Genomic DNA, 7,509 nt, shown 5'->3' on the forward strand with positions numbered 1-7,509 from the left:
TTTCATTCTCATAAAATCCATGTGGAATTCTTCCAAATATATAAGACAGTTGCTTTATTCTCCATTTCTTCAATCTTTGGAACTTGTTTTGATTCAAGTTGCTGCTTGTCAAAATTAGGAGGAGAACAATTCTTTTTGAACAGCGTCAATTAGTAGTTAATATATTTTCATTTCTTGAAATTATAAAGTATTCTAGAGTTTGGTAGAGTGTCAATAACGATGAGCATTTTTTTCGTGGCTGTGCCTTTTGAAAATTGGTGGTGAATCAAATTCATGGCATGTCACAAAGATTTGGAGTTATGTATTAGAATATAAATAATATGGATTCCATCTAGTGCTCCAAAATTTATTTAGAAAATTCCTGGTTGTGCCTCTTTTTTTTCTAGAAATTTTATTTAGAAAGTTTATTCAGATTTACTAGTTGTGCCTTTTTTTTTTTCTCACTAATCCAAAAAAGGGAAAGGTATAGAAATAATTGGAGTTTTAATAATATAGTTGATTGTCATTGCTACTTTGACGTCATTTTCCATTTCTTAGTGTCCACGATGTATTTGGGCAATTTTGGCTTCTTAGTGACAGAAATAGAATCTAAGTTAGGCCAGTAAATTTGATAAATTTTTCTCTACTTGTGAGTTTGTACGATAGATTCAATTAAAATGATTTTCATTAGTATGTTTGTCGTTGATTTTTAAGTGTTTAATATGCCATGAAAATCTTGGACCAATCTTGAACATAGAAAGAAAACTTTAAAATTCAAATTAGGTAAAAATGGAGAAAATGTAATTTTATACAACTGTTGATCTCAAACCAAATCAATGCCAACTCAAGATACTCTAGCTAGTATCTTCTTCATCCTTCATGAGTTTGTATTCTATTTTTGGTATTGCACTAGGGAAATTTTTGAAATTCCCTCTGTCCCTCCTTGAATATTTCTCTTGTCCATATTCTTAATCAAATTCTCAATTAACTTCTCAACAGATTGCAGTAGGGTAGAAGGAGGTTCTAACTGTTCCAATTTCACCTACTTTAATTCAGGTTTGAATTACTTTTTTGTAATTTCAATTTGTGTGAAACTTTATTGTCAAAATGACTTACCTAGCTAGAACCTGATTTCTATGATATCCTAATATAATCATTTTTCACTTCATTTTTAATATGTTTAAACAGATTATAAATTAATAGTGTTGGTATGTCTTATCATGGATAAAGATTGGGTACACTTATCAAGGTGATCTTGTCCTCTTAAATTTATAATATTTTGAAATATGCCAATAAATGGTTTTTAGATTATTTATTTAGCATACTTTGTATAGAGTTTCAGAAGCATATTAACATGGTGCGAGGAAATTTGCAAATATGGTTCAAACCAATGCTGGGAATCCAGAAAAGGTCATATGCCCTTGTAAATGTTGCAAAAACCTATTTCACCAACATTTTGATATAATGTATGGAAATCTAATCATTAATGGCATGGATCCTACGTATACTACCTGGGTGTTTCATGGGAAAAAACAAAATGCAGCATCATAGCCTCCTCAAGATGTAAAAAATTTAGAGACGTATAGGATGTATAGAGATACATTTTTTCAGAATCACAATAATGTGGAATCCTAAAATGAAGATAGAGAGAGAATTTTCAAATTCATATGACGACGTCAAAATTCCTTTATATCCTGGTAGCACGAAGAATACAAGGTATCTGCAATTGTTGTCTAGTATAAGCTTAAAGCTACTCATGGTATATCTGACAATGGTTTTAATGAACTTCTTGATATTATCCGAGATATGCTACCACATGGGAACACCCTTCCTGATTCTTACAATTCAACGAAAAGGTTATTGAACACCTTTGATTTAGGCTATAAGAAGATACATGCATGTGTAAATGATTGTTGCTTGTTTAGAAAAGATATAGTGAATTTGGATACATGTCCAAAATGTGGACCTTTGTGGTGGAAAGTTAATGAACGGACTAAAAAGATTCAAAAAGGGATACCTGCAAAGGTTTTGCAATATTTTCCAATTATACCACGATTTACAAGAATGTTTAGGTCACTCGATAAGACAAAACAACTAATATGGCACTCAAATCACAAAAGTCAAGATGGAAAAATGCGTCATCCAGTTGATTCATTAGCTTGGGAGAGAATTGATCAAAAATGACCTTGTTTTGCATCAGAACCACGAAATCTTAGGCTTGGCCTTTCTTCTAATGGATATAATCCCTTTGGTGACTTAAGTTGTAGGTATAGTTGTTGGCCAGTGATACTAGTTATATATAATATCCCTCCTTGGATATGCATGTCTAAAGAAAATTTGTTGTTGGCTTTATTAATCCCAGGTCCAAAACAGCCTGGAAATGATATAAATGTGTACCTAGAACCACTAATAGAAGACTTAAAGGAGATATGGAATATTGGTGTTGAAATATATGATGGATTAACTAAGTCTACCTTCAATTTGAAGGCTATGCTAATGTGGACAGTTAATGATTTTCCAGCTTATGGGAACTTATGAGGATATCCCACGAAAGGCGAAATAGCATGTCTAGTTTGTAGGTTATTCACATGTGCAAAATGGTTGACATGTAGTCGAAAGTTTTCATACATGGGTCATAGAAGATTTCTTGCATATAATCATCCATATCGATCAAAAGAAGCTTGGGTTGATGGAAACAAGGAGCATAGGCCTAGTCCTAAAATATTAACCGGTCGAGAAGTGATGTATTTAGTAAAAAAAAAAATGTTAGTAATAATTGGGGAAAAATAGGAAAAAAAATCAGATTCTAATTGGCCATGGAAAAAAGAGTCAATATTCTTTGAATTATCATATTGGGAGGTTAGTCATTTTAAACTATTTTGAATTATTTATTTCTCTGCTTAAACTTTTTTTCCTAAATTTATATTTTTATTTTCAAACATTACTTTTGCATCATAATTTGGATGTAATGCACATTGAGAAGAATGTTTGCGAAAGCATTCTTGGCATTATTTTGCATATGAAGGGAAAATCAAAAGACGGGCTAAATTCTCGTAAGGATTTACTCAATATGGGTATTAGAAAGGATCTTGATCCAGAATTGAAAGGAAATACATATTACCTAGCGACAGCATCATATATGATATCCAAAAAAGAGAGAGAGTTATTTTGTAAGAGGTTATTTGATTTAAGATTACTTGATGGTTACAGCTCTAACATTTCAAAATGTGTATCATTAACGGATAATAGGATTTTAAATCTAAAGTCTCATGATTGCCTTGTGCTCATACAATAGTTGTACCAGTTACATTAAAAGGATTTTTATCTAATGGACCAAGAAATTCAATTTTTCGACTATGTGCATTTTTCAATGAAATATGTCAAAGAGTCGTCGATAAAAATAAATTAGAAAAGCTTGAGAAGGATGTTGCTGTGACTTTGTATATGCTAGAAAGGTATTTTCCTCCATCTTTTTTTGACATAATGATTCATTTAACCATCCACCTTGGGCGTGAGGTTCGTATTAGTGGACCTGTACAATATCATTGGATGTATCCATTTGAAATGTAAATTACTATTATATTTTTGTTAACTATTCAAACTTTCTTCTTCTAATTACTAAGATATCTCATGCCTATTATATGGTGAATTAGGTTTAGGAAAACACTTAAAAGGATATGTTAGAAATCGTTCAAGACCTGAGGGATACATCGCAGAGCATTATTTAGCCAATGAATGTATGCATTTTTGTAGTAGTTACATGAAACATGCTGCTGAAGTAGGTGTTCGACATACTCGGAATGAGGATTTCAAGAATGAAAGAATTATTGCTAGACGTGCGATCTCTAAAGGATTCAAAGACTTTGAGTCAAGAAATGTTAGAGGTCGCTCATCATTATGTGCTATTTAACAACGTTGTAGTTGAGCTGTATATAACGTAATGAAGTTAGTTAATTTATTAGTTTATTATTAATTAATGTTCTCTCATAAACTTATCTTACTATTTGTTTATTTATTTTCATTTAAGATGCACAAAGAGGAGATTAAGAATTTAGATGGTCGTATTGCAAAGAATGAAACTTTATTACAAATGAGACATATGGAGACTTTCACTTATTGGTTTGCAGAGAAAGGCAAACATGACGATTGTAACATGTCTAATACATTGAAATGGCTTGCTCGTCGGTCTAGATGTGATGTGATGTCACTTCTAGTTATGTTATCAATGGACATCGACTTCCTACAACCGATGTTAGTAGAAGTACACAGAACAGTGGTGTTTCTATTGAAGCACAAACTATTTTTCGGTCTAGTGTGAAGGATGCAAGCCACGTAGTTGTTAAAATATCTTATTACGAAGTTATAAGAGACATAATTTTACTAGATTATCACAATTTTAAAGTTCCCACGTTTCATTGTGATTGGACAAATATTGATAGTGGAGTCAAGATTGAAGAAGGATTTACATTGGTAAATCTTCATAGAGGATGATACCAATTTGAAAGAGATCCATTTATTTTAGCATCACAAGCAAAACACGTTTTTTATTCTAGAGAAAGTGATACATTTAGTTGGTATATTGTATTAAAGGCACCTCCTAGAGGATTTCATGAGTTAGAAAATTTTGATGAGTAGGCTTATACTCCATCCACATTAGATGCATTAAGTGTTGATATGACTGTTGAAGATGACGATTATGTGAGGCATGATTGTGAGGGTATTGATATTAAATATGATAATTGTATATCTTTAAGTCTTTCTTGCTTTATTTTAATTTTATATTGATATGATATTATATTGAGGTTAATGTCTTTAATGTCTCTAATTCCATTATTTCTTGCTTTATTTTTGTAGATGCAAAGATGAAAGCTGAGTTTTGTGAATGCTGATGTTCTCACGATTGGAAATAAGATGACATACCCTGGTGAAATAAGTTCCTAGATTGTATATATATTAATTTTTAATTTTTTTATGTTAAATTTTAATTAAATTATTACATGTTTTTTCTTTTTTTCTTTTTTGTTTAATATAGTCATCTAATCAATGCTATAAGAAATCAAAAAGAGCTAAAAAAAAAAGCTTCAATTGTTGCTGCCATAAGAGAAGAGAATGAAGGGATAAAACTATCAAAAGGAGGATCTAACTTTATTCTAGATGTACGTGAAAATGATGTGGTAGAAGGGTTTCCTAATAGTGCTAGTACTATTGTAGACATATATAAGGGAAGGGGTCGAGCAAAATTGAATTATCTCAACAAGGAAAACTGTGCGAAGTTACCAGTAGAGTTTAATGAAAGAGGACAGCCAATTTGTAAGGGTTTAAATAAGTTGTCATCATTTTTTGGGACCACAACTAGAGAACTTATACCAATTACATGGAAAAATTGGAAAGATATCAGCAAAGAATTTCTTGATGACATATGGGAGCATGTGCAGGTAATATAAATGTCACGTCTCTTATATAATTTAAATGAAATTACTATTAATATTGTGTACTTTGATGCTGCAAAAGTTTGATGTCGATGCTTGTTATAGAAAATACATCATGCAAAAAATGGGAAAGAATTGGCGAGATCATCGATGTAATTTGCTTAAAGCAATCAATAACAAAGGAAAAACAATTGGCATGACACGAGCTGCTGCTCTCCTCAAGCCTGATAATGTTGAATCAATGGAAGAATGGCAAGCATTTGTCCAAGAACACAATTCTCAACCATATAAGGTAAGCTTTCATTGCTTTTGTATATTGATTGTGCTTTGCAACATACTACTTACTGCATCTGTTATATATTCACCACAACATTTATGCCCATTATAACGTGCATAAATGATTGTGTAGGAAAAGAATAAAAGATTCCAAAATATGAGAGCAAGTCAAACCATGATGCATACAACAAGTAAAAAGGGTTTTGCTTGCTTAGAAGCTGAAATGGTAAAAACTTGTTAAATTAAAGTTAAATTTGTTTGAAAAATTATAAATGTTATACAAACTACCACACATGAAATGTGTAAAATGCAGCGTGCTGAAAGTGAAGATCCTGATTCGATAACAAGAGATGATGTTTATATTTGAGGACATACGCGAAAAAATGGTGAACCTATTAATGAATCGGTTGGGGAAACATCGGTAACAATATTGCTTTTAGTAATTTTTTATCATTCAAAGCTTATATTAGGTAATTTTAGCTTATTAATGGATTTCCTCATATCAGAATAAAATAAAAGCATATTCAGAGACGGTTTCTCTCCAGGCAAACACTCACTTGAAGGTGATGGTGTTGCAAAAGTACTTGGTCCAGAACGTCCAGGACGAGTAAGAGGTCTTGGTTTCGGTGCGACTCCTTCAAAGTTGAATGCTTTGGTGCACAATCATAACTTGCAAACTCAAGTTCAAGAGTTGAGATTAAAGAATTAAAAGCTATATTTCAAGTGAAGAGTAAAAGTGCTGGACAAGAAGATAATGTAAGTGGAAATCTAGAATCAATGAATGTTATTTTAAATTACATATACTTTCTATATTCAAATAATAAATTGTACAACTGAATATTAATTTTATAGTCTAGAGACAGAAGCTTGAATGATTTAGATAACCTTCCAAATAAGAAGTGCAAATTGTTATCTTGGTTTGGGAAAGCTGATATTGTTGCAAAAGGTGAAATCGCATCAACAAATCCAAATGATCTAATGCATCATGTACCCTTGGTAATGAATGTTCGAGAGTTTGGATTAATGAAGTAATCGATAATGTCAGCTTATATCGTCCCACGCGTGAGCTTTTTCTTCTTGAAGATGCATTAGGAAGTACAATTGCATGACCAAGTAGGTACATCGAAGTGGATTCGCTGTAATCACAACGAAGGCATGCTTAACTTCCTTTCTATTTTAATTTCATTTACCTTTATGTTCGGTCTCAATTGAAGATTGGGTTGTTTAATATATTTCGTGATATACATTTGATTTGGATGCTTATTAATTATATCCTTATTATTTTCGTGGTGTGCAGGGGATCCATATTTTGTGGGGAAGCTAAATTGTCGATCAAAGAAGTGAACTTTGATAGGTTTAATAAGTTTTTGTTATATGACAGAACCTCAATATCCGCGGGCTTATTAGTTGAATGGCGATTGGCACATACAATAGTAGTCAAAAAATTTTGAGAATTGTTTAGATGAATTTTACATTGGCATATTGTATTGAACCGTACTCAATATTTCTTTTTATCGAAACAATGGAAAACTTGATTATATATGGAGTAATTTTATTTTGTTAATATTACAGGTTTGCTGGTATTAAAATAAATAAATGATTTTAAAAAAAATTGAATGCTCATTTACAGTGTGTATAGGCATGTCGTGATGCCATGAATGTAACACTTTATACGGCGTACAACTGTACGCCGTAAAAGGTGAATGGTTATTTACAGTTTTACGGCGTGTTTAGGCATGTCATGATGCCATGAATTTAACATTTTATATGGTGTACAACTACATGCCGTAAAAGATGAATGCTCATTTACAGCGCGTTTAGGCAT

The 7,509-nt window shown here is 31.8% G+C and overlaps 1 long non-coding RNA gene across 4 annotated transcripts; it reads left to right on the top strand.

The window, feature by feature from the left end:
• Positions 1-453: 453 nt before the first annotated feature.
• LOC111386339 lies at positions 454-7,248 on the top strand. 4 transcript variants are annotated; one of them, XR_002701210.1, is made up of 7 exons: positions 454-1,035; positions 4,834-5,414; positions 5,514-5,700; positions 5,818-5,910; positions 5,998-6,105; positions 6,191-6,440; positions 6,537-7,248. It is a non-coding gene; the product is annotated as an uncharacterized LOC111386339 (long non-coding RNA). The 4 variants fall into 4 exon arrangements; XR_002701212.1 differs by having other exon boundaries at positions 4,834-4,903; XR_002701209.1 differs by having other exon boundaries at positions 4,834-5,700.
• The last annotated feature ends 261 nt before the right edge of the window (positions 7,249-7,509 follow it).

Source organism: Olea europaea, unplaced genomic scaffold (assembly GCF_002742605.1).
Source record: "Olea europaea var. sylvestris unplaced genomic scaffold, O_europaea_v1 scaffold3512, whole genome shotgun sequence".
Taxonomy (NCBI): domain Eukaryota; kingdom Viridiplantae; phylum Streptophyta; class Magnoliopsida; order Lamiales; family Oleaceae; genus Olea; species Olea europaea.